The sequence below is a fragment of the Arachis hypogaea genome, chromosome 12 (genome assembly GCF_003086295.3).
Source record: "Arachis hypogaea cultivar Tifrunner chromosome 12, arahy.Tifrunner.gnm2.J5K5, whole genome shotgun sequence".
NCBI classification, from domain to species: Eukaryota; Viridiplantae; Streptophyta; class Magnoliopsida; order Fabales; family Fabaceae; genus Arachis; species Arachis hypogaea.
In genome coordinates, this window is record NC_092047.1 from 109,190,815 (window position 1) to 109,218,522 (window position 27,708).

Consider the following 27,708-nt stretch of genomic DNA (forward strand, 5'->3'; position numbering starts at 1 on the left):
TCAAAATTTAAAATTAAAAGTAAAAAGAAAAAAAAGAAAGGGGACAACTGCTAGAGTTGTGGAAAGCAGTCGATGGCGAAACAGTAGCAAATGGTGGCAATGGAGGATAGTAGCGAGACAGAAAGAGAAAGGGGAGAGAAGTAATATTGCAGAAATGGAGGGGAAGGGTTCGCAAATTTGAATTTAGGGTCAATTTTACTGGCGAATTTACTATCGAAAAGATTTGCCGGTAATGCATAGTCTGTGATTAAAATGGTGCGTTTCATTTAATTACCTTACTGTAAAAAAATTTGTCGGTAACTCATAACCTATGACTAAAACGGTGCATTTCATTTAATTACTTTACCGTTCAATTTTTTTCCCCAAACCTGATGGTAATGATCGCGCCAATTTTTTTTTCTTTCAATTATTACGAGTGAATTTATTGTTGGAAAACCGAATCCAACGATAATTTTTTTACCTAACGAATTTATTGTCAAATCTGCCAATAAATTTGTCGCTAACTTCTGACGGTATTTAACATTTTTTTTGTAGTAAAATAAATAATAAAAAATAAAAATATCAAAGTAGTTAAAATAATAAATAAATAGGTTAGTTACTTCCAATATGTTTAAAAGAGAGTTTGAACACATTTGAGAAAGATATATGATGCAACAAAAATGTTAATAGCAGAAGTTACTAATTTAAAATTTTAAAGTTTTTATGGGTTATAAATCATTAAATTCAATTTAAATAGTAATAAAATATATCGACTTTATTTTTTGATCGATCCAAATCATATTATAAATATCTTTTTATTATTTTGAGAAAGTACGTGTATACTTACGAATATACATATCTCGCTTATATTGTAAATAAACTAAATATACATGTATCTCGTTTAAAAGTTAAATATGTATCTCGTTTGCATTTAAGATACATAAAAATAAATTTTGACTTATCTCGTTTACATGACAAATAAAATATGTGTATATATATTTTATTTGTACTATAAACGAGATATATAAAATGATATAAAAATATAAATATTTTTTAAATTACACATGTTGATAAATAAAATATTGAGTAAACTACCATTTCTACCCACGAAAGTTTTTAACGCTGACAAATTTACCTACAAAAAAAAGAAATTACCATTTGTACCCATAAAACATGAGTTCCATATAACAAAATTATCCAAACACTAAAAATTCATTTAAAACCCAAAATTATCCTTTTCCTAACCCTAATCTCATCCCTTCCTTTATTCTTTTCAGAAATTTCACCATCTCCTTCACCACCACCACCACCACCACCACCACCACCACCATCTCTACCGCCATCAACCGTCAACCTCACCTTTCTCTTTCTCCACAGCTATAAACAACAACGATAGTGATGATCTTTTACTTCTTGCAATCTTTGCTTCCTGCAACTGCTTCTCTGCAAGGCGTTCTTCTCCTCTTCTATCACAAACACGCCGCCACTCATTCCTCTTCTCAACCATCACCACTTCGATGACCACCACTCTTTCACTATCTCCTACCTCACCACTAAGTGCGGTTTCTTCCATGAAAATGCTCTTAGAGCACATAAGCGCGTTTTCTTTGACATCCCATCAAGCCAGATTTCGTTATCTCTTCTTCAAAGTCCACGGTTTCTCACTCTCCCAAATCACCACCATCATGTGCAAGATTCCAGTGTTACTCACGTACGACCCCACCAAACCGGTCTTGCCAAAGTTTCAATTTTTAGCATCCAAAGGTGCTTCTCCTTCTAACATTGTATTGAAAGTGATGGAGGAAGGGTGGTGATGGTAATGGCGGTAATAGAGTGTTGATAGGATTTGGGATTGGAGAAGTGATGATGAGAAGTAAAATTAAAAGTTAGAGTGAAGTTGTTGTTTATGGCTGTGACAGTGGAGAATGAGGAAGATGAAGCTGACGGTTGGTGACAGTGGCGGTGATGATGGTGTTGGTGAAGGAGGTGGTAAAATTGATGAAAAGAATAAAGAGAAGGTTGAAATTTGCGAGAGGGGTATTGAGATTAGGGTTAGGAAAAGGGTAATTTGGAGTTTTTAGGTTATTTTTTGACGTTTGGATAATTTTGTCATATAGAATCCATCTTTCATGGGTACAATTGTAATTTTATTTTATTTTTTTGTGGGTAGATTTGTCAGCGTATAAAATTTTTGTGAGTAGAAATAGTAGTTTACTCTAAAATATTTAATTTATTTATTTGTTTGGGTATTGGTATGCAATGCAATTTATCACCTTAATTTTTTGCAATCAAATTGTTTGGAAAACACGTGCTTCTATAATTAAAATATGGCATATTAATGCACGTTTTATTATGGTATGTTAAAATATAGCATAATGATAATAATGTATTTTAAGTTTTACATAGGGTGTATTATGGGATGTGAGAACAAGGAAAGGGAATAATAGTGTATTATTACACTTGATGAAGGAATGGAAATATAATTATTTGATGACAGATAAGTCTCATTGACTTGTATCGTAGATAATTTTTCCTGCACAATGTATTTTATCAAATCCATTCATTCAATCCTGTAATATTATCATGACAATAAAGCGTACTAAACTTTATAAAATTCGGATATCAATAAATATATATTCTCATAGTTATATTTTCTTGTAATTAAACTTATATACGTAAAAATAAAATGTTATGATGACATATTAAATTGTTCCAAATTTTATAAATATTATTATATTGATTTCTATAGTAATATAAAAACTGTTTAATGAAGATGAGAGAAACCAAAAAGAGCAAAAAGAATGAGAAAAGAGATTTTGTATTAATCTTTCATTGTGTCAATTATAGAGAGAATGAGTGTTTATATATATATTAATTATAACTTATAACCACTCTTAAAATATTTTTAAGGTTTAATTGTTCTGCCTATATATTAGTTATAACTTATAATTACTCTAAAAATTCTTCATATGTAAACTACAAATCTAGATTTAGGAATGATTTTGGTGCGTTCTTTGATCTCTTATTTTCTATTATAATAGGACAGTGATTTGACAGATTTTGTGGGCCACCTCTTAAGCGAGTATCCAAAAATTTCTCAAGTCATTTTAAATTGATGACCAGAACTCTATCAATACAGTTACAGGAACGTCCTCTAAACTATGTAAATTTTTGGTCAGTAATCGACAAGTCTATTAAACCCGTGTCATTTATCCAATTTTTAAAATCTTCCGCTGACAAAGGTAACTATCAATGCCTCACCTTTTCTTCACCTGTATAATCTCATTAAAGCCCCCAAAGAAACAACAGGACCCTGACACAAATCAACTACATAACTAAACTCCTCCCACACAACAATTTTTTCATCTCGAGTATGCGCATCATAAACCAAGAAAAAAGCACAGTTAACATTATTCTCCGACAATTCCCCTTCATCAACACACAACCATCTCTCACCTGTATAGCAATTTCTCATTTTAAACCATACATCACCCCATATTAACAACAACCCACCAAATTCACCATCAGACCCCTACACACTCCCACCTCACATCATTTCCCTAAATTTTCAACACATCAAACCTTATCACTATCTATCTTTTAGTCTCAACTAGACCTAACATATTCAACCTGTGTTTCCTCCTAAGGTCCTTCACCATCCTACACTTCCCATCACCCTGTAACCCCCTAACATTCTACGAACTAAAAATTATTTTAAAATATTATTACATAATTTTTTGTGAGTTTTGGGCCTATTCCGTCTTGCTTTAGCCTTTTGTTTTGCCAATCTTTTTTTCTAAGCGATTTCTTCATTCTATTCTTGGAGGATAACTATAATGTCATCTTCTTCATTATATAGCATTGCTCCTGATTCCTTAGCTAACTCTCAAGTCCTTTTGTTTTCCATCAGTTGCTCATCCAATCTTAAACACTCATTATTACTAACCTCATCATCATTGGCATGCCTTTCTTCTCGCAAATGGTCCTCCCTGTCACCATATCTCTCTCCGTCATTTTGAACCAGTAGATTTCTGTCACCAATCAAACTGATTTCTAGGCCTCTATAAACTAATTCTTCATTAGCTCCACCACTGGTTTTATAATTAGCTACATCATCGTATTCATCATTAGCCTATACGTTCGCATCCTCATCCCCTTGTATTCCCTAAACCAACATCTTAGCCCCATTGACCCGTTCATTCTATTTTTCAGATCCACAATCCCCCGCCAACACGGCATAGCTCCCTCTTATGACCTCCCTATCACCGTCAGCAACGTCCAACCCCGACGCACCACAATGCATTGTGGCATAGCTTCTACCTGGACCAACGTCCAATGTGAGTTGGCTCCACCACCGTACGCATCTTGCCCTTCTCCAATGCGGGTGGCACATTCACCCAGCATCGAGTCAGTGCCCACCACACCACCCAACTGATGCCGCAAATCTTCTCCATCGGAGAGCACTATCCGGCAACCTCCAATGTAGGTTTCTCTCTCACCATGCTTGTTGCCAATGCCCCCCCAAGTCACGAGGATTCCCTGGCAGTGTTGAAGCATAGCGAGATCTGGTACCAGTCCTATGAACCCTACAACCTGACCCAGCTTCCACAGACCCAACCCAAGAGATCCATCAGCAGCGCCTTTCCAAAATGTTAATGAGCTTGTGCCATCTTGGCCCAAATACCACTTGTTATATTTGGTTACATTAGAGGCCCGAACAATAACTCTATTACTAATATTGTTTTTACCTCCCTTACCAGCCCATTATGATTACAATTATAACTCCACAGAATAGTAAACTCAGAATCTTCTTCATTACTCTCCTCATATCCCACAAAATATGCTAAGTCTTCAATATCACCATAAATTGATTGATACGTTACCAGTTTTTTTATGGAGCCTTGAATGGTCATAACTCCACTCATTCAAAATTGATTCTGAATTTACCAATTTATCCTCATCTTCAACCTCCTCCCAAAGCACCTCCGTAATTACTATCGCTACCTGATATCCATAATCTATCAAATTTCTTGGCCCTTTCGACCTTATAGCTACATAATTACACTCCCTTATTATTTTGTCTTTACGATGATCGCATCTTACAACATCATTCATCACATTTTCCAAGTCACATTGTAAATCATATGGTTTTCGTCCCACCTTTTTTACTAATATGTCAAAACCACTGGTACCTATTGTGATATAGACCCATTCATCGATCACATCCATGACACAGCCACACAGGTATCAATAAGTACAGGTCTGATACTAAATGAGATACACGGCTTCGTCATTTTATCACACCCAACCACCTCCCCGCATTTTATCACACCATATCTCTTTCCGTCATTTTGAATAGGTAGATTTCTGTCACCAATCAAACTGATTTCTAGGCCTCTATAAACTAATTCTTCATTAGCTCCACCATTGGTTTTATAATTAGCTACATCACCGTATTCGTCATTAACCCATACATTCGCATCCTCATCCCCTTGTATCCCCTCAACCAACATCTTAGCCCCATCGACCCGTTTATTCTATTTTTCAGATCCACAATCCCCCGCCAACACGGCATAGCTCCCTCTTCTGACATCCCTATCACCGTCAGCAACGTCCAACCCCGACGCACCACAATGCATTGTGGCACAGCTTCTACCTAGACCAACGTCCACTGTGAATTGGCTCCACCATCGTACGCATCTCGACCTTCTCCAGTTTGGGTGGCACATTCACCCAGCGTCGAGTCAGTGCCCAGCACACCGCCCAACTGGCGCTGCAAATCTTCTCCATCGGAGAGCACTATCCGGAAACCTCCAATGCAAGTTTCTCTCTCATCATGTTTGTCGCCAATGCCCGCTAAGTCACGAGGATTCCCTGATAGTGTTGAAGCATAGCGAGACCTGGTACCACTCCTATGAACCCTACAACCTAACCCAGCTTCCCCGAACCCAGCCCAAGAGATCCATCACCAGCGCCTCTCCCAAATTAATGAGCTTGGGCCATCTTGGCCCAAATAACACTTGTTATATTTGGTTACATTAGAGGTCTGAACAATAATTCTATTACTAATATTATTTTTTACCTCCCTTACCAGCCAATTATGATTACAATTATAACTCCACGGAATACTAAGCTCAGAATCTTCTTCATTACTTTCCTCATATCCCACAAAATATGCTAAGTCTTCAATATCACCATAAATTGATTGATGTGTTACCAATTTTCTTTGATGGAGCCTTGAATAGTTATAACTCCACTCATTCAAAATTGATTCTGACTTTACCAATTTATCCTCATATTCAACCTCCACCCATAGCACCTCTGTAATTACTATCGCTGCCCGATATCCATAATCTATCAAATTTCTTAGCCCTTTCAACCATATAGCTAAATCATCACACTCCCTTATTATTTTGTCTTTACGATGATCGCATCTTACAGCATCATTCGCCACACTTTCCAAGTCACATTGCAAACCATATGGTTCTCGTCCCACCTTTTTTACCAATACGTCAAAATCACTGGTACCTATTGTGATATGGACCCATTCATCGATCATATCCATGACACAGCCACACAGGTATCAATAAGTACAAGTCAGATACTAAATGAGATACACGATTTCGTCATTTTATCACACCCAACCACCTCCCCCCATTTTATCACACCAAATCCCTCTCCGTCATTTTGAATCAGTAGATTTCTGTCACCAATCAAACTGATTTCTAAGCCTCTATAAACTAATTCTTCATTAGCTCCACCACTGGTTTTATATATAATTAGCTACATCACCGTATTCGTCATTAGCCTATACGTTTGCATCCTCATTCCCTTGTATCCCTCAACCAAAATCTTAGCCCCATCGACCCATTCATTCTATTTTTCAGATCCATAATCTCCTGCAAATACGGCATAGCTCCCTCTTCTGACCTCCCTATCACCGTCAGCAACGTCCAACCCCGACGCACCATAATGCATTGTGGCACAGCTTCTACCTGGACCAACGTCCACTGTGAATTGGCTCCACTACCATACGCATCTCGACCTTCTCCAGTGCGGGTGGCACATTCACCCAGCGTCGAGTCAGTGCCCAGCACACCGCCCAACTGGCGCTGCAAATTTTTTCCATCGGAGAGCACTATCCGGCAACCTCCAACACAGGTTTCTCTCTCACCATGCTTGTTACGAATGTCCCCTAAGTCACGAGGATTCCATGGCAGTGTTGAAGCATAGCGAGACCTGGTACCACTGCTATGAACCCTACAACCTGACCCAGCTTCCACAGACCCAGCCCAAGAGATGCATCACCAGCGCCTTTTTCAAATGTTAATGAGCTTGGGCCATCTTGCCCCAACTAACACTTGTTATATTTGGTTACATTAGAGGCCCGAACCATAACTCTATTACTAATATTGTTTTTTACCTCCCTTACCAGCCCATTATGATTACAATTATAACTCCACGGAATAGTAAGCTCAGAATCTTCTTCATTAATCTCCTCATATCCCACAAAATATGCTAAGTCTTCAATATCACCATAAATTGATTGATGCATTACCAATTTTCTTTGATGGAGCCTTGAATGGTCATAACTCCACTCATTCAAAATTGATTCTGAATTTACCAATTTATATTCATCTTCAACCTCCTCCCATAGCACCTCCGTAATTACTATCGCTACCTGATATCCATAATCTATCAAATTTCTTAGCCCTTTCGACATTATAGCTACATCATCACACTCCCTTATTATTTTATCTTTACAATGATTGTATCTTACAGCATCATTCGCCACATTTTCCAGGTCACATTGCAAATCATATGGTTCTCGTCCCACCTTTTTTACCAATACGTCGAAACCACTGGTACCTATTGTGATATGGACCCATTCATCGATCACATCCATGGCACAGCCACACAGGTATCAATAAGTATAGGTCTGATACTAGATGAGATACATGATTTTGTCATTTTATTACACCCAACCACCTCCCCTCATTGACCTCCCATCATCTTGAAAGTATCCATTGTCCAAGCATGTAACGGAATCCGAAAACACTTTAGACACATTCTTCGAGATTCACTTTTTTCCACTCGTCCCACCTCTAAACACTATGAAATATCTGTAGTAGGCTATTCATTTTGAACGTGTATGTCTTTTCAACGTTCAACAGTCTGTTGAAAGTCAAGAGAGCTTTATATGCTCCCATTTCGCGTACTTGAGGCAAGTTCTTCGCAACTATATCCTTTAAGGACTTAAAGTTATTAGCTGTTGTCGTTCCACCTATTAGATATTTTTGCAGCCAGTCTAAGTTTTCTTTCACCACTACCACTTCCAACTTCTTTGTCCACCCATTCCCATGTGGATCTTGGTCTTTTTTATCCTTTTTCCCATATTGAGAGCAGCTAGCTGAAGATTTCTGGGCGTTCGCTTGTTCTTGTTGCGGTTAATGTACCATTTCATTTCGGTTGCCACCTCCTAACTGTCTTCTTCGTGTCCTTTGCATCTATCCGACATTCTCTTGTATTTTGCTTCTCCGACAAACACAACTTTACCTCTCAGTCTCATACGATTCATTTCTGTTATAGCCTTCAACGCCCTCCATTCGTAGTGTATCGTATGAACACAAAAATGTACAAACTACCACCTTCGTAGTTGCCATTACCATTGCCGCTAAAATCATAAGACTTTTTTTAGTTATAATATACTAAAATGAATTACTACAAAATAAAATATTTTATTAAACTCAAATATTAATAGATAAATTTCTCTTAAAAAGTAATAAATCATGATACAAATTTAAACAACAAAAAATGCTACAAGTCTATAATTATACTAAAGGTAATATTATGAAAAAGGAATATTTCTTAAGACTCTTATTTTCTGCTGGTGATTATTCAATAGAAATGGAAATAAACTATAATTCCAATACATCTTGTTTAATGAATATCTCTTTACTAATTTATCAAACAAGAACAAAAGCAATTCGACCAAAGACGATCAATCCTCATAAAATTCACATACAGCAATAATACAAATGTAACAATACAGCAAAATCTTTTGAACCATACAGCATAATCTTTTGAACTTTTATGATCTCCGAATCATTCTGATTGTCCTCAATAAATATTGATCAAGCAATCATTTTATGAGACATTAATTAATCAAAAAATATGTCAAAAATGGATCAAATTTAAGAATTTGTTAATTCGATTTGATCAAGAGATATATAAAAGATTCCTAACACCAAAATCTCATGTTTTCATATTAACAAGTATATATCATCAAATCAATTTATGACTAAATTAGTGACTGTGGTCAGTCAGTCAAACACCTTCATTTTATTTTTCAACAAGCAGCGAGTCAAGGTCCATGAAAACAATTAAACAATAAAACATATCATTAAAAAGATAACGGCGACAATGGTTGAGTCACTAACTTGAAACGGTGTCTCAATGAGTTTAATTAGATTGGCCAGCTGCCGTAGGACGTGAATTGTAACCACTTTGTGTTTAAACAATGAACTGCTAAGAAGTGTGGAAGCCACCTCCTACCATGTTTACAAAATAGAGCCACAAAGAAAAGTGCCTTTCCTTTTAAAATTTCACTACCCTGCTCAACAAGAGACAAAAGACTTGGGATCAAATTTTTGTCCTCTGCAAGAGGTATGAGGTATCTTCAAATATTTGTCAACACGTAACTTCCAAGCATTGCCATGTTAAGGAGATTTAGGCTGACTTGCTGCTCTCTTGGACTACCCTTGACAAGGGATGAAGCAAGGTCCTTGAATGACAATTTTTCCGCAACCAACTGAATACTAGGAGGGTTAAACCGAACTAAGCGCACTAAGCATGATCCTGCTGTAAGCCTCATGCTCTCTTGTTTCCCTGCTATCCTATAGATATAGCAGAGATTGCTAATGACATCTTGACTGCTCAAACATCCTACCCACAACCCTATAGATATAGCATGATTTAAAGGACTAATTGAGTATGAATAGTTTGTAAGGTCAACAGAGGAATTGTACACAGTTCATAGTATTTTACAGAAAAGTATTGAATATAGAGAAAGTGAGAAACACCACTTGTGCTTGCTTACCTTGCCAATTAAAATAAATTTGGCTTTCTTAAAGCTAGAACCGAGCTTTTCATATTTAGAGGCAAGCTTTTTACAGTGCCCACACCTATGGTAACAAAAAAGTGGTATGAGAAACACAGATCGAGAATAAGAAAAAAATGTGCATCTTATCTTTGCTGGATCACCATGATAAATCATTCGACAGAGTGAAAACTTGGCAAATTAATATATATATATATATATATATAACGAATTCAGAACCTTCAATTGGCATAAAAAAAAGTCTCGGTACCCTCACTCTCTCTCATCTAATAACTTATATTAAAGGAATCAAATCAAAGAATATAAAGTTTAATATCTATTAATCTACAAAATCAAAGAGATAAAGGACAATAACATATTCTATTCGAACTGTATACTGAACTAAATCCTAGATAAGGTAAAAATTGAATCAACAAAGAAACCAAAAATGGATTGGAGATTATTTTATTTTATTACCAAGGAGCGTAGAACTCAACAAGTGCTCCTCTGTCCTGACCAACCTCCTTCTCAAAGTTATCTTCGGTGAGCACAACAACATCGTCTGCAGAGACAAATATGAAGAGCAAACACCACCACTCCCAACACTAAACCCCTGCTCCAGATCTGTGCATGCATCAAAGTGTCAGAGGTGTTCAGGGTTAATTAATGGTCTAATTGTTCTGCCTATTTATAAAGATCGAAGCATAAAAGTGGAACCAGATATTGCCAAGCTCAATTTAGTATTCTAATAATCCTAATTCATCCTATCAAATAAATATTTCAGAATAACAGTGACAATTGAATTTCAGCAATGTATATTGAACCAAAAAGAATTGGGAAAAAGCATCAGGTTGCGATAGAACACAAATTGGGAGCACAAGAATCAGAATTGAGAGGGAGATTAAGGAACTCGTAGCTGATGACTAGAGCGGGATTCAGATTTCAATCAAAATTAGCACTAGCTTGTCCGAGAAAAGGATTCAGATTGCGATTAATATTGAGATGAAAACTTGGAAGAGATTTGAGCGATAAAAAAGATGAAATAAAGAAGAAGAAGAAGAAGAAGAAGAAGAAGAAGAAGAAGAAGAAGAAGAAGGAATGATGGAGATGTGAGAAGAAGAAGAAGAAGAACGGTGTGCGGTTCTCAGAGGAAATGAAGCACTGAGAGTAGTTTGTGGGAGATAGAATGGCGAGGCACCGAGAGTAGAGATATTTTTGGTTTAGTAGTTTAAATTTGTTATTATTTTTAAAATTTCAGCTTCTTGTTACTGGCTATCGTTTAAATTGCCGTTAAAAATTATAGTATCAATGATAAATATACAATTGTCACTAAAAAATGGTTTTAAAAATAGAAATTATAGCAATAATATTATGATCGCTAAAAATTTATCACTAAAAATCTTTTTTTTTTTTTTTTTGTAGTGGCACTAATAGAAAGCAATAGTAGTAATGGTAACGGTGATAATTGATGAAATATTGATTATAGTTTAGAGGGTAACATTAATATTTAGTTTATATTAGTATATATTGTGTATCAATACCAAACACACTCTAAAATTTGTGTATGTTTATATCTATAACTCTCTATGTATTTATGTCTTGTGTTTAAAAGACACTAACCAAACACAACCTTAAAGAATATAATAAAAGCTAATTCGCACACATCAGACGCAACAAATTCAAAAGGAGCATGGTAAATAGATTTAGATAATGAGTATAATTAATGTGACTTAGCTAAACAACAAAATTTGCACAAAGAATCACTTAATTTTGATTTATTCACTGAAAGAGAGTATTTTAAAATGATATTTTTTATAATTGATATGGTTGGATGTCCAAATCTTTGGTGATACATATCTAAAATAATACATTGTAAAACGAAAACTGACATGGAATTAGAAACAGTTCTAAGAATCCCTACTTTTTTAAAATAATATTCTATTTTTAGCACTGACCCAGTGAAAATTTTTTTTGATAGCCTCCAATTTCACCAAACAAAAATCAATACAAAACAAAAAATAAACATTATTGTCTCAATTATAAATATTGAAATTCAACTGTTAGATTAATAAAATTCATCGCTCAAAAGAAATTATTCTACTGTATAAACCAACAAAAACTTATACTAAACGAATCTCTCTCCTCTAATTATTTAGAAGATAAGATGAGTGCAAGGTAAGAAAGTTATGTATATTTCTCAATATGATGGAAAGTAAAAAAATATTACATATGTGCACCTTAAATAAATTATATACTGATTTTAAGCTTTCATATTTGGTGTATATCCATGCTTTCATCATTTCTGTATTTTATTCTTTCTTAAGATGATTATTATGAGCTTCCAATCCAACCACCCATCTTGGTCCAATGTTTCAATATTTTCAATGAGAAATGACCTCTTGGCTCTTGCAGGAATGAGCCTTTCAACCCTTTAAAGATCACAAATTTGTACGAAAAAGACACACAAAAAATCATACCCATAACAATCTTGTTACACTATTTATGGTGCTTTCCATTCATGCTGACCTAATCAGGTAACAGCCCAACTTATTAGATAATTGAAAGTGGATAGAGGTCACTCACTTATTATTTGACCTTTTGCTAATGTGAATTGTATATATTATGATTAAGATTGATTATTATTATTTTTTTATTATTGGTGAATGATATACAATTGCAAGTATTATTATTTGGCAAGTTTAAAATTAACATGTTTCATTAGATCATCAAATATATTTATATTAAATAAAAATTTAATTTGATAAATATATATATAAAAATACAACTTTATTATTCATTATTGAAAAAATACAATTTATTTATTTTTAATCTCATTTAATAATTAGTTTTAAGATATAAATACAGAGATATTCTGCCATTATTAAGATAGAAAAATTATTCCTACTATATTATCTCCAAATGTGGTAAACATATATAACTGTATATATATTTTCGTATATAAATACTTTTGTCATTATATTCATCTCCTTTTTAAAATAAAAGTTCCCCTTAATGTTTTATATTCCTATTTCATAATTTATCAATTATAAAAACCTTCTTTTCTGAAGGGAAAGAATAAAAATAAAGAGACAACTTCTATTATAAGGCTTATAAATTAAGATGTTAAACCCATTAACAAAACACATATTATCAATAACAATCATGCTACATTGCTACATATACATTTAAATTCAATTATAAAATCAGATATTCATATAAAATATATATTAAAATATAAAATATATATTAAAAATAACATATATATTTATACATAAATATACAATAACTAATTTAGTTAAAATAGTTTTTATCAATAAAAAATTAGATAAGTAAAGAATAATGAAGTATTATAGAAAGATTAAAGAGTAAAGACAGGTTGGGTTGGGTGGCCTTAATGGTTGAGAACTAAGAGGGCCATACAAGTCGGTGGGTCGGTTCTTAAACCATCCATTAAAAAATAAAGAGAAAAGATAAAGGGTGCAACATACATCAAAAGGAGGAGCAAAATAAGAGTAAGATTATTGTGCTTGTGTATTCTTGACTTGTGAGAGTGGGTGCCACTTTCATGCATGTTCTCTCACTAGACATGGTGGTGGAGATGTTTGAAAAAAGCTTGTATCGGACCATTTTTTTAAGAAAGAGAAAAAATTTCTTGTGCAATCAGAAATTTATTTACACTTTTTTATATAGTTACTAAAAAATTAAAATAAATTGTCATATATATCCCCAAAAAATCCCTATCTTACTTCCTATCATCAAAATTTTTACCCTAACAATATATAGAAAGTAAACTCAACAAAAATTTCATAAGAGAGTCCTAATATTATCCACCAAAATTCATAGTAATTTTTTTAATATACTTATGAATTTTAAATGGATTAAAATGTATATTTATTATTTTATTTTGTCCAATAATTCACTTTATTCCATGCAAAAAAATGTTTATTTATTTTATATCTTAAAAATATATGTTAAAATTATAAATAAAATTTTTTTATTAAAAATATAAAACATTTAAATTTTTAATATATATTTTATATTTATTAAAAAAATTAAAATCTTTTACTAACGATAAATTTAATTTATTAGGTGTTTTTTCTGTTTTTTTAAAGATATATATTAGCTAAAAAAAATTTCTTTTGATAATGTAGAGAAAGAGACAAAATTTTGGTTATACAGGGGGGTACGGCTTCAAAATAAAAGGTTCCCAGAAAAGGAGAGAGTCAACAAAGTGATCCTTTTTCAGTAGCTTTCATTTTCCATGTCAAAGGTCTAGCCAATGCTATACATCATCATCATTATCATAATTGAAAGAGAAAAAGGATCACTTTCCCGAGGGAACGTTTCAAATCATCAAATTTGGCACCTATTATTACGTAATATGTAAATGGAATAGTGTTGATGCTTCGAGTTTGCTACATTATTCGGCATTCTTCTAAACACCGATAAGATATAGTATATTTTTCTTTTTGAAAATAAAAACTTATAAACGGATACATTTTGATATAAAAAAACATGTACTACGTATACTTTATGTACAAAGAGTGATACATGTATTATGTTTCTATGTATTTCAATGGCACCATGCATGCACCTGATTTTGCTTCAGCAAAAAAGATTATATCTAATAAATATATATTTGGTAATAAATTATTTGACCATTGGATTCATATGATGTGTATGAATGTATGATATATATAGTGTGGTTGGTGTATTTGATTTCTTTGTGCCAATGCATGTATGCGCTTGTGCATGTCCTTGGACAAATCAAGTGGAAATTCTCTTCTCGGAAATTAGTGTATATACTTGAGAGTTGAGATTTATTCGAGATTAATACATGTTTTTAAAGGTTAACTTGAGTAAGTTGAATAATCGGTTCACTCATTTATTTAAATAAGTATTAAAAATTCGAATACTATTTTGTATATGCAACAATTTTTTGTTAATGATAAATTCTTAAATAAAATTTAGATTAGCGATAAATTAATCCTTAACATGTCGGGTTGTAAAATATTGTAGATAATAAAAAAAATATTTTTGAAAATTATATTGTGGGTAATTTTAGGTTAAATTTGACTAATTTTAATTTTTAAATATATAATTTTTTAATTTAATTTTGATGTATTATCATATTAAGTAATTTTATATATATTTAGTTATATAATATTACATAAATAAAAATAACTAATTTTTATATTGATTATATAAATAATTATCGCAAAAAAATAGATGTAATTGAATAATAATGTAAAATATTTTACACTATTAATGGATTAAAATTAAACTCATATTTTTTTAATCATTCAATAGATTCATTTTTTGTTAGTTAATTATTAGTGATTTTTAGGGATTAGATTCTCTCAATTTTTTTTTATTTGAGAGAATAAAGTGTGATTTTTTACTATTAATTTTATAAATAAGATAAAAAAACGAGAGAAAAAATATTTAAATATTAAAGATCACACTTTACTCTCTCAATTAAAAAAAAAATGAGAAGATCTATTCCCATAGTTTTTGTTATACTCTCTAACAAGACTAATTAAAAAAAAAGATGAGTTCAATTTATCAAAAATAAAACAACCAAATAACCATATCTTGCTCATGAATTATACTGAGAATACTTTTCATCAGTTATCATCACCAAAGTTGTCAGACTCGACTCGTACGAGTTTACCCTATTATAAATTTTTTGTAAAAAATATATATATATCGTGTATAATATATATATATATATATATATATATATATATATATATATATATATATATACTCAAATATAGACATCAAACTTAACAATTTCAACATCAAAATACATAATAAATTAATATAATACTACAATTATAATAAATTCTAGAACATACATTTAAATTATTCACAAATCACAAGTATATATCTAGTTCAACATAATAAAACACACAGTCACACAAGTAAGCATCATATAATACAATTACACAACTGAAAAAAAACAACAAAACAACAATTAAATGTTCTAATAAACTAAAAGTCTAAAACTGAAATCTTCCAATATCTTCATCTTCCATGGCATCAACATCATCATCTTCACTATCTTCATTAGAAACAACATTTCTTTCAAGTTCAGTCCGACATGACCAACATAATCATCATCATTCACATGTTCATGTTCTTCCTCCATTAAATTTTGTTGTGGATCCCCAATGAACTCATTCTCACCTCCTTCCCAATGTTGAATTCATTACTATTCATACTTGGAATAGCAAATTCATTATTATTTGGATCATCATAGTATTGTCATTTGTTGGCAGGTGAGAATGCTCAACACTTTCAGCAACATTCTCATTAGCATCTTCAGTTATCCACTCATCATCAGAATGCACTGCCTCAAATTCAAGTTCCGGAATTTTTCTAATTTGCTTGCCCTTTAACTTCAAGTTATACATCACATACACTAAATCATTCATTTTTTTATACAACCCATTTCTTCTCTTTGTATAAACCTAAACATATATAATACCAATAGTTAACAAATATACAAAAATCAAAATTAAAATAAATGAAGAATAGTTCTAGGAATTACCATTTCAAATGCACTCCAATTACGCTCACAACCAAATGAATTACAAGTTAAGCTTAGAATTCGAATAGCAAACTTCTTTAGTTCTGGACAGCTATCTCCATAAAAGTCCCACCACTCAGCAGGTAGCATAGTCTTCTTATTACTCTTGGAAGTTTCATTGCCAAAGAGGCCTCTAGCATAATGAAAGTCAGGAAGTTGTAGACCAATATTTTTCCTTTCTTCTTGGTTAGGAACCAATTTTTTCAAACAAGCATATAGACCAATCTTAATGTCAGCATCATCAACCATAAAATTAGGATCATATTGATAATGAGGATTAAGATAATACGCAACAGCATGCAGTGGCCTATGCAATTGGCTTTCTTACCTCCCATCAATAATTTTTCATATAGGTTCATAACTAAAAATAACAATGTAAATGAATAAGAATAAAAAAATTAAATAAATAACTGAATATAATAAGAAAATATGGTAACAACTAACATGATACATTGACAATCAAATATTAAGAAAATCAATTAGTCAAAATTATCTTTTTTTAACACAACCAAAATTAGTCTTGATTGTTTCTTTGACTTTTCTCATGTCTTCAAATATGAAACCCATGCCTGGTTTTTCATCTGAATCTACCAAGCGAAGGACTGTAATGAGAGGAGCAACAACCTTGAGGCATATGACAATATTCTTCCATAGCCTACTATCCAAGGCCATGTTTTGGACTCTTATTCCTTCTGGTGTTGATGCAACCTTAGTTGCCTTCCAAGCATCAAAAGTAAACATAGTCACCAATGGACCTTTATTATCATGAAGACAAGTGAGAGTCAAATAGGCAGTAGCAAATCTTGTGGCACCTAGCCGAATCAAGTCCTTTCATTTTGTAAAGTTTCTCAACATGCTAATGAGCATACTCTTGGAGTAGATAAAAGTGGTGATTTTTCTTCTTTTTTTATGGTTGTTTCATGCATCTTTAACTTCTTTTCAAAATCCTCTAATATCAAATCAATACAGTGCGCAGCACATGGTGTCCAATACAAACTTTTTCTAGTCTCCATTAATTTTTCTCCAGCAGCCTTATAATTAGCAGCATTGTTTGTAACAACTTGGACCACATTCTCTTCGCCAACAAATTTCACAACATCTTCTAGCATCTTGAGAACTTTATCTGTTATTTTTGATATGTCAGAAGTGTCCAATGAATAAAAAAAAACTGTTCCTTTGAGGCTGTTCACCAAGAAGTTACAAATACTATGCCTTTTTTATCTGTCCATCCATCCGACATGATTGAACAACCAGTTCTCTTTCACTCTGCCTTAAACTCTGTAAGCATTTCATCAACATTGGTCACTGCTTTTTTTAATTGAGTTTCTCTCAACTCATGATAAGAAGGGGGTTTGTAGCCAATTCCATATCTCCCAACCAACTCACAAAACTTTAAAAACTCAGGATTCTTAATAATATTGAAAGGAATAGCACTTGTATAGAAAAATATAGTACATTGCTGATCACATTGTTCCTTTAGATCCTTCTTCATCGTTTGATTTATTGTTGATTAAACTTGAGCTCCTTTTCCTTTTGTGACAAAGTTGCGCATATCTTTTCCCTTTTATTGAGAATTGTCCTTCTCCTTTTCCTTTTCTGTTGCTTAGGATAATCCTCATCCTCACCAAATCTTCTCTTTTTTAATGATGCTTCTTTAGCCTCCACACAGACCTTCAACATCACAGCCTTAACTTTTTCAGGTACTGAAGCACAAGGCTCTGAATCCTCTTTAGTACCGGCAAGTTGATGCTTGAACCTATAAATTTCTCCGCTTAGTCTTTGAAGAATAATTACACTTCACTTTTTTATCATTGCCTTGAACATCAATCCCATGTTTCCATCCTATATCACTTCTATTTTCAGTTGTATTTTTTCTCCTAAAAACAGTAGGTCTAGGAATACTAAGAACTGAAGACTTTGTCCCTGAACCAACATTCTCAGACATTTTGTATTTTCGTCCCTAAATCAACAAATCAGCAAAGCACAAAGTAAATAATTAAGTAAAATTATCCACTTATTCTTGTAATAGACCGTTAGAAGAACAAAGAAATACAAATAAGATTCTACTTTAAGGATCATATTGTTGAGGAATTTTACAATAATATAAAAATTACAGCCATGCTAAAGGATAAGATTTTGCTTCAACAAAACATACCAAACTTACATGAAATTCAATTATAGCAAGTTAACAACACCAAGTCAATAACAAATTCAGATAAAACTAAGTAAACAAGATCTGCTCTTGAATACAAGAAAGAAAATTATAATAGAAATTAGCAAATTCAACAACAAGTCAACAACAAATTCATATTTCACTATTTCATAGTTTCGAATTCAATAACATCTAAGTATCTAACAGTCTAACACACACAGACACACTAACAAATAAGAAGTAACAACTACAAATTCTAAAATGCAGCAATTCAGAACAAATTAAACTCACACTAACAAATAACAACTACCAAATGCATCAATTGATTCAATTCAGTAACTAATTTATTTTTAAGCATACTTGAAGGATGAGATGGCAGAATGAAGTAGACTCAGCTGAGTAGTTGACACTGGCGTTGCCGCGTTGCTGTGCTGTGCTCCACGATGACTGACGGAAGCGTGGCTGACACTGGCGTTGCTGTGTTGTGCTGACTGTTATACTCCACGAATCCGCGTTCTTCGATGCAGAACATGGAGTGAGAGAGTGAGAGTGTGTCGAGCTGAATGAGAGAACAAGAGTGAGAGAACGGTGGTTTGGAGAACGGCGAATGGCAGCGAGGGATCGAGGACGGTTGGTGGCGAGGGATGGACCGTTGATGACGAAACGCGAAGAAGAAGAGAGCTTGGAGAAGAGAAGAGAGTGAGTGCGAGCAAAGGGGATTTAGGATTAGCTGGGTTAGTGGGTTGCTTCGTTGCTGTCTTTTTTTTTTTTTGTCCAAAATGGTGCCATTTTGGCAAAAAAGCCAACCAAAACAAATTCGCTGACTCGTGAATAAACTCACGAGTTTGACCGAGTTTATCCGAGTCTACTCTACCCGAATCTACCCATAAACGAATTTGTATCCGAATTAACTCGATTCTACTATTTAAATTCGTAAACTCGTAGAGTTAACTTGCGAATTTGACAACATTGATCATTACTACCATTTTCTTCACTTGTTAATTGTTCACTTAATTAACTCTGTGTTAACACACTTTTATGTTTTGGGTTACATAGCATTAAACGCATGCCTACTTGGAAAAGAAATCTATGAGCTAAAACATGATAAGATGATGGGTCTCTAATATACATGAGATTAACGTTCGTCTATTTACTAGTAGTTTATAGCTTTTCTCTCTTCTATGCATGTATATTTTGAATTTAATTTTGATATACTGTTAGAATAAAATAATTTTATACATGCATTTGATTACATAACATCACATCAGTAAAATAATTATCTTTTATATTAATCACATAAATAATTATTTAAAAGAATGAATATAATTTTATAATTATGTAAAATATTTTATATTGTTACTATATCAAAATTAAACTCATATTATTATGTGACTACTTTTAATCAGAATTCTTTGACTTTTTGTTTTTAGTTACATTGATTTGACTAATTTTAATCCGGAATGATGAGAGTTAACCTTCCCCTTTTAATGCCTCCCCACAATCAAGTTGAATTAATAAGATCATATTTCCTTGTAGAGGTACAAAGGAGAACCAAACTTGTTTTATAAGTCAAGCAAAGCACACACATATGGCATGGGATTCAATTCAATTAGGCATGCATGTGAAAAGGTTATGTAACTGCCAAACTTTTGAAATTGCTTTCTCAAATGGCTAACCCCTAATCTTAATTAACAAAAATTGAGAAAATTTACAGCATTAATATTAGTTCATCTAGAGCCTCCCGGAACAAACGGTGAGAGAATAGTGATTTTGGAGTTCAATTGATATGAAAAAACAGTATACAAAATATTTTATTTTGCTATTCAATTAAATGTATTTAACTATTTAAAGAACTCTTAAGAGAGTAGGCAATGACAAATTGGAATTAGTGTTAATTACTTGTTACAAAGATGCAAGAGCACGAAGGAGTATTCTGTTACTTTTTATAAGTTAAAAATTTTAAAAAAAATAGTTTTTAAAACTTTTTAAACGAATCTTAAATAGTTAACTAGTTAACACCCAATCAAATAATTTATTGTTTTAACATCTAAAAATTTTAAACAGTGAAAAAATTTTGTGGTTTATAAAAAATATGAATAAGTATAAAGAATTAATTTTTAATTAATCAAAATTAATAAATTTTTTATTATAAAAATTATTTTTTAATGTTTATTCTTTTGAGAATTTAGAGTTTAAAATTTAAAATTTAAAATAAAAATAAATTTAAAAAATTGGCTGATTTTGAATAAGAAAAATTGATTCTCTTGTTAACTAGAAATAGAAAAGGACCTTTTTTACAATTTTGTTTAAATTAAATACTTTTTAATATAATAATACTTAATTAAATAACTGTGTATGTAATGTCAATTTATAAAGTAGTGCACATACACTAAATATCCTTTGACCCATAGTTTGGTAAGCAGCAATGCATAAGTTTCTTTTTGGTTTGTTCCAACTAAACTAGCCTTCTCTTTTGGCCATTGACAATTGTATATTTAATACAATGAGGAAAAAAAAATGTCAAACATAAATCATGACCTTACCCTCTATATATTTATTTCATGATAGAAGTTGGTTACAGTTTAACAACAACCTTTCAAAATAAAACACATAAATTAAACTTATAATAAATTTATTTGCTAGCATGTATGTACTTATTATATTACCTAACATATGGCAACTCCACCATACAATATATATATATATATATAGAGAGAGAGAGAGAGAGAGAGAGAGAGAGAGAGAGAGAGAGAGAGAGAGAGAGAGAGAGAGAGAGAGAGAGAGAGAGAGAGAGAGAGAGAGAGAGAGAGAGAGAGAGAGAGAGAGAGAGAGAGAGAGAGAGAGAGAGAGAGAGAGAGAGAGAGAGAGAGGAAAAATTAGCAGCAACCCATGTGTGAAATAGTGATAGTTCAATGATAAAGCAAGAACAAGATGCTCAATTAGTTGCCAAGAATTTATTGAAGTGGCCCTAAAGTTGTTTCCACTTCTTTCACTATATTACTTTCTGATGTGATAAGTGATAACCAAGCAAAATCACACAAAGCATAGTAGTTGTGTCCTCAATTGTTATTAACCTGTGACTTAACCACAAAAGGGCATATGCAAAGTACCAAGAAGATAATTTTTGTCCCACTTATTATATTAGCTAGGGTTTGAAATTGAACCCTTTTTCTAAAGAGGCTTGCTTCTTCCTTGTTTATTAATTTCTCTTGTTAATTTTTTATAGGGTTTAAATTTATCTAAAATTTTTTAATAATAAATTTAAAAATTAATTATTTTTATTAATATGACAGTACACGCTTAGTTATTTTTATAAAATTCAGTTACGGTGAGATATAATTTTTTTTCAATTGTTTAGGAGCCACTCTTTTTATGCACACATTATGAAGGGTTGAGACTTGTGATGACTTAGGGTTCATACTAATGCTAAGTCAGGCACACTCAAAAGCCTCCCATTACCTAAGCCTAGTTTGAATCATACACTATGTATCATCACATGTGATTATGAGAAAGATGCTTAGTCCTATACTCCTATAGCTACTTCACTTCATTCCCCCATTACCTTTTTGCCTTTGTATTATTAGGCCAAATATATTTATAAATTCCCCTATGGTCCCCATGCATTCTTCATGAACCACCAAATTAGGCAGCAGCATCTCTAGAGCTCACAATGTTTTGGGAACTTAATTAATAGCCAGCCACTAGTAATTTATGTTGGTGTTCAATAGCTTAAGTACTATTCTTTCATGTGAATCATGATGGCTATGTAGAATATTGTATTCCATTTAAATTCTCTAGTATATTTAAAAGTTATAAATTGTACTTCTTTTTCAGTTGAATCATTGATATTTTGAACCCCATTTTTAGAAATTCCATTAATCTAATATGACTAATAATGTTATACTATATAAGTCATATTTGAAGAAATAGAGAGTGAGATGAAGATCTCTTAGTAAATTTTAATTTTTTTTGAATTAGTAAGTTTTAATATTATTATTATCAGAAATTTTAAGTGGTCAACGCTTTTTTTTTTCTGCTTTATTTTTGAACTAATATTGACTAATTCTTCTCTTTTTATACTAAAAGTGTTATCAACTTATCAAGACATCAAAATAAATTAGTTTTGTTATATAAATCAATAATTAATATAAAAAAGTTTAGGAGGTAATCTCTTTCCATATGTTAGCTTTTGTTTTAATTAATTCTGAAAAAAAAACTGGAGATAATTTGGTATATCTTATTATTATGGTCTACACCAAACCAATAATGATGATAGATAAATCACTGTAAATAAATATTTTGAACTAATTTGAGAAAGCTAAGATCAACGTGGTAGGCTGCACAGCTTCACTAGCATGGCAACTAGAACAATCCAATCACCCAAATTTGCATTCTAAAAGTACAAATTGGACAAAAAAAAAAAAAAAAAAAACAATATTCGTATATTCTATTGTTCATATATATTATGTGTTAGAATATGTTAATGCCCTTATTTTAGTGAATAGTAGTGATTAACTTCTTAATCAGCTTATATTATTATTTAGTCATGCAGCTCATCATGCTTTTCTAATTATTCATTAGTATAAAACCCGAGTAATAAAAGATCTTATTAGGTGGTTAATAATTTCAACAATATTTTAAATTTCATGCTCGGCGTTGTTGTTGTTGTGTCAATTATATTGTAACAAAATCAAGTTTGATGTGATGTTCATATTTAGAAGTTAATTTTACCTTCTAATTCCTGAGTAATTATTGTAACTTGAATGTAACTGATATTGCTGCTGCTGGTGTCATCTAGTGTGATTATTTTAGTTGCCATATTACAACTATAACGTGTCTATATATAAGTGCAATAGCTACATATTTATATTTATATATCTATATGTATCTTCCTTCTCATATATAAGGCACAATAATATAAACATTATTTGCACATAATCATTGTGGGAACAATAGTACGACTATAATTCAGTTTATTATGCCTCGATCAAATAATTCACTGTTATTATTATATTTATCATTTAAATAGAGAATAAAAATAGCAAGGTTTTTTTATATTAAATTTAGAGATTTATATTATTATTAAAAAATTATAATTTAACTCAAACTGTTTTCGCTATTATGATTGTTAAAAAGGATCGGGTATTTTTTTTTTATTTTCCAGCCCAATTGGGAATAACATTTGAGAATTTGTTATTGACCAATTAATAATTTTAAAAGATTTAATATGTATATAATAGTATTCATTAGATTAAAATTAATAAATTTCATTTATTAAATTATATATAAAAATCTTTGTTAAAAGATTATTTTATTTATTATTTTGATTTGATTACATAAATAATTATCTTAATTTAAATAAAATATTATTATATTCTTTGCTTATATGAAGAATATAATAATTGATAATGCTAAATACCACTTAAGAATAACGAGTTATCCTATCATGAGTTTTAAATTCAAATTTTGAGTTTGGATAAAATTCTAACAAAATTATGTTTCAAATTGAGAGATATAATTTGATTTCATCTATATATATATATATATATATATATATATATATATATATTAACTGTTTCAAAGATTATTGAAACGTTGATTTGGGTCTAAATGTGAGGTCAAAATCTCTTCGTGTGGTAGCGTCTGATTTGTTTGGTGTCGAAGTGTTGCCTGTCCGAGTTCCTCGTGAGGAGGTGGGGGTGGTATCTGCAAGAGACTCCGATACTTAAGTTAGCAAGAGATTTAAGAAGATTTTTAGTAGATCAGAATGTGAATATGCATGAGGGGTGTCAGTGTATTTATAGTAGAATAGATAACTACCTTTTGGAGTAGTTCCACCTTTGTTGGTGGATAACCGTTCCCTTTATCTTAGAAGTTGTTGAGATCTTCCTTCTAGATAAATAGGAGATATCTTAGGAATCAGTTACTTATTTAGATAAGTTGGACCGAACTCATGTTACTGTGTCCGACCTCTATGAGATCGGGTAGGGGTATGTCAGACGATGTTTGTATATTGGGCTTTATTCATTTTGGGTCTAGTTAAATTGTGGGTCAGTGCATGAACAGTGCCCCTACTCGAGGTCGAGCTTTACAAAGTTGGACTCAAGCAATTAGATGACCAAGTCGAAATGTTGAGCTGTGGAGAAATTGTTTAGTAGTTTGATGTCTAAAGTCGAGGTGATCGGTCGACTCAACATGATTTGAATGATGTAACATTTTTGTAACATTACTCCGTAACTATTTGTGCGTTTTTTCATGCGCTATCATTTTGTTGCAGTGTAGTTGTTACTTCCTTAAAAGTTGTCATTTGGTGACTTGATATTATAAGTCGTTTTTTATGTTCTGTGCGACTTATTCTCTTTATATGACTTTTTTTTGCCAAGTCTTTTTTTCTAGAACTGATTTGTACAACTCGTTCTTTCTGAGTTATTTAAGGCTTGTAGGCTCTGTATGACTGATTTTAGCACATCTTGATTAACCAACAAATATTTCTTGTCCTAATTTCGTACAACTCGTTCAATTCGAGTTGTTTTGAGGATGCATGACTTGTTTTAATATAAATCACCTTTCTGAAGCTTATTCTGATTTTGTACAACTCATTTTATATCGAGTTGTTTTGAAGATTGTAGATTTGTTGCATGACTTTATTTTTGGTACAAATCGCTTATTTTGAGACATGGTTATTTCTTGATCGGATTTCATGCAACTCGTTTAGTTCGAGTTGTTTTGTGACTTAATGACTTGTTTTAATCAAATCATTTTTGAAACTTATAGTTCTAATTTCTTACGACTTATTTTGATACAAATTGTTTACTTAAAATGTGGCTATTTCTTTATCTGATTTCATGCAACTCGTTTAATTCGAGTTGTTTTTAGGACTTCACAACTTTTTTTTAACTTGTTTAGTTTGTAAAGTTTCAGATCATCTTTATAGTTATCGGACTTTGTTGTTTTATCCATTATGCCCCTGCTTGAGATCGAGTTTTATGAAGTCGGACTCGAGCAATCAAGCGGATCGGATTATTGAATGAAGCCTTTCAATGATTTGTTCAACTCGTTCATTTCGAGTTGTTTTATAGATGACTTATTTTTATACAAGTAATTTTTTTACATTTTTTTTGAAGTACCACTTGTTGTATATCAAGTTGTTTCGATTTTGCTTTAGTGATTCATTTTGATACAAATCACTTTTTAATACTTTGCTTTAATAATTTGTTTTTATACAAATCACTTTTAAAGCTTTGCTTTTAGGTTGACACGACTTGTGCTTGACACAAGTTGTTTTTGTTGAGGATATGGTCGACTGACACTACTCGTTTAAACCGAGTTATCCTTCTTCTTGCTGTATGACCTTTTTAACGTGAGTTGCTTAGAGCATATGATTATTTTTTACTCGATTTCTCTCAAATCGTGGGTTCGCATTGTGTTAAATCATCAAGCCTTATTATAACTATTGGACACCAATTTGAACCTCATCTCTTTTTCTGGATACAAAAAAATTCACGTCATCCAAGACGAGCTATGTCAGAACCGAGCTAGGTAGATAGATTTAATTTCTAGATAGCTTTTGTGTGCTTATCTTGTTACTAAATATTTTTTTTTATCTATTTGTAGAAAAAATGACAAGTGGCTCGGCTTCTTATAACAAACTTCGCCAAGCAAAGAAAAACGCAACAGCTCGGCATATGCAACTTAAACAGACCAAGAAGTCGGTCGCTACACCTGCTTTTTCTTCTCAGCACTGTCTGACTTCTTTTTAGTCTGAACAGCTTGCTCAAACTTCTCCTCTTAAGGGCTCTGGTGCCCAAGTTTTTGTTCCACCCGTTCCTTCTTTTTCGGACACAGGATAAGAGTCGGACTCAGGTACTTCTCGTAAGTGCAAAGCTCCCTCCAACAAGTATGGCGGTATCTACAACAAAAAGTTTGACTCTATTTCCTTTAGCGAGGAGTACATCCTTCCTGGGAGTTCCATTGTCATGGATGATACCTCTTTGGAGAAGAATGTTGAGGTGGTGGCAAAGGGACATTCGTGATATTGGAGTTTGAACAGCCCTTCTAAAATGGCTTCGCCAAACTCCCTTTAATGCCACTCAAAAGGAGGTATCCAACCTTTGAGGAGAGGTAGACAAGCTTGAAGAAGGCCAAGACGCAGTGGGAGGTGGAGGCTTTGAAGAAAAAAGTAGAAGTGAGCTATACCTGAGTTTATGGGGAGAAGCTTGATTTAATGACTGAGTTGGAGGAGTTGAAGATTCAGCACGAGGAGTTGGAGGGCTCTATTGGAAAGGGCATGGACGACCTTGTAGAAAATTTAAAGGCCCAATTTCAAGTAATAGCCACTGGAGTTGATATCTCTGTCATTAACCCTAATAAAATTGTGATTGGTGGCCAGATTGTTTTAATTCTAGAGGATGATGAAGGTGCCCCAGCTCTTCAAATGTTGAACACTTCTACTATTTTGGAAGAGGTCCTGCACCCAACCTCTCTTAAGGAGGTCGTACAAAAGGATGAGAGCGTTCTAGATGCTGATGTAGGAGCTTTTTAGGTGGAGGTCGTCCTTCCAGCCGATGTTGGAGCTGCTCCTTGATTTCTTTTATATCTTTGTTTTGATTACCCGACTTGTAAGTCTTTTATGAATAATTTTTTATAAATTTTTTTATACTGAGTTGCCTTTTGGGCTTTATAACACTTTGCTTCTACTTTATTGTCTTCTATCATATCTTCTATGATTTTTGCATCATTTATGATATGACATGCTTGGATTTGAAGTTGAGGTTTTACAAGTCATTTTTGGAGACAAGTTGCCTTTGCTGTACAACTTGTTTTACCTAGAATTGGTGCTTGTTTATTTTTATGTGATTTTGTTGCTTTTGTAAGACATTTTTC

At 32.4% G+C, this 27,708-nt stretch overlaps 1 long non-coding RNA gene across 2 annotated transcripts; it reads right to left on the reverse strand.

The window, feature by feature from the left end:
* Positions 1-9,698: 9,698 nt before the first annotated feature.
* Positions 9,699-11,277, reverse strand: LOC112728183 (uncharacterized). 2 transcript variants are annotated; one of them, XR_011868893.1, is made up of 4 exons: positions 10,996-11,277; positions 10,556-10,702; positions 10,079-10,163; positions 9,699-9,936 (listed from the first exon to the last, which is right to left on the reverse strand). It is a non-coding gene; the product is annotated as an uncharacterized lncRNA (long non-coding RNA). The 2 variants fall into 2 exon arrangements; XR_003166188.3 differs by lacking the exon at positions 10,996-11,277 and having other exon boundaries at positions 10,556-10,763.
* Between the last annotated feature and the right edge of the window lie 16,431 nt (positions 11,278-27,708).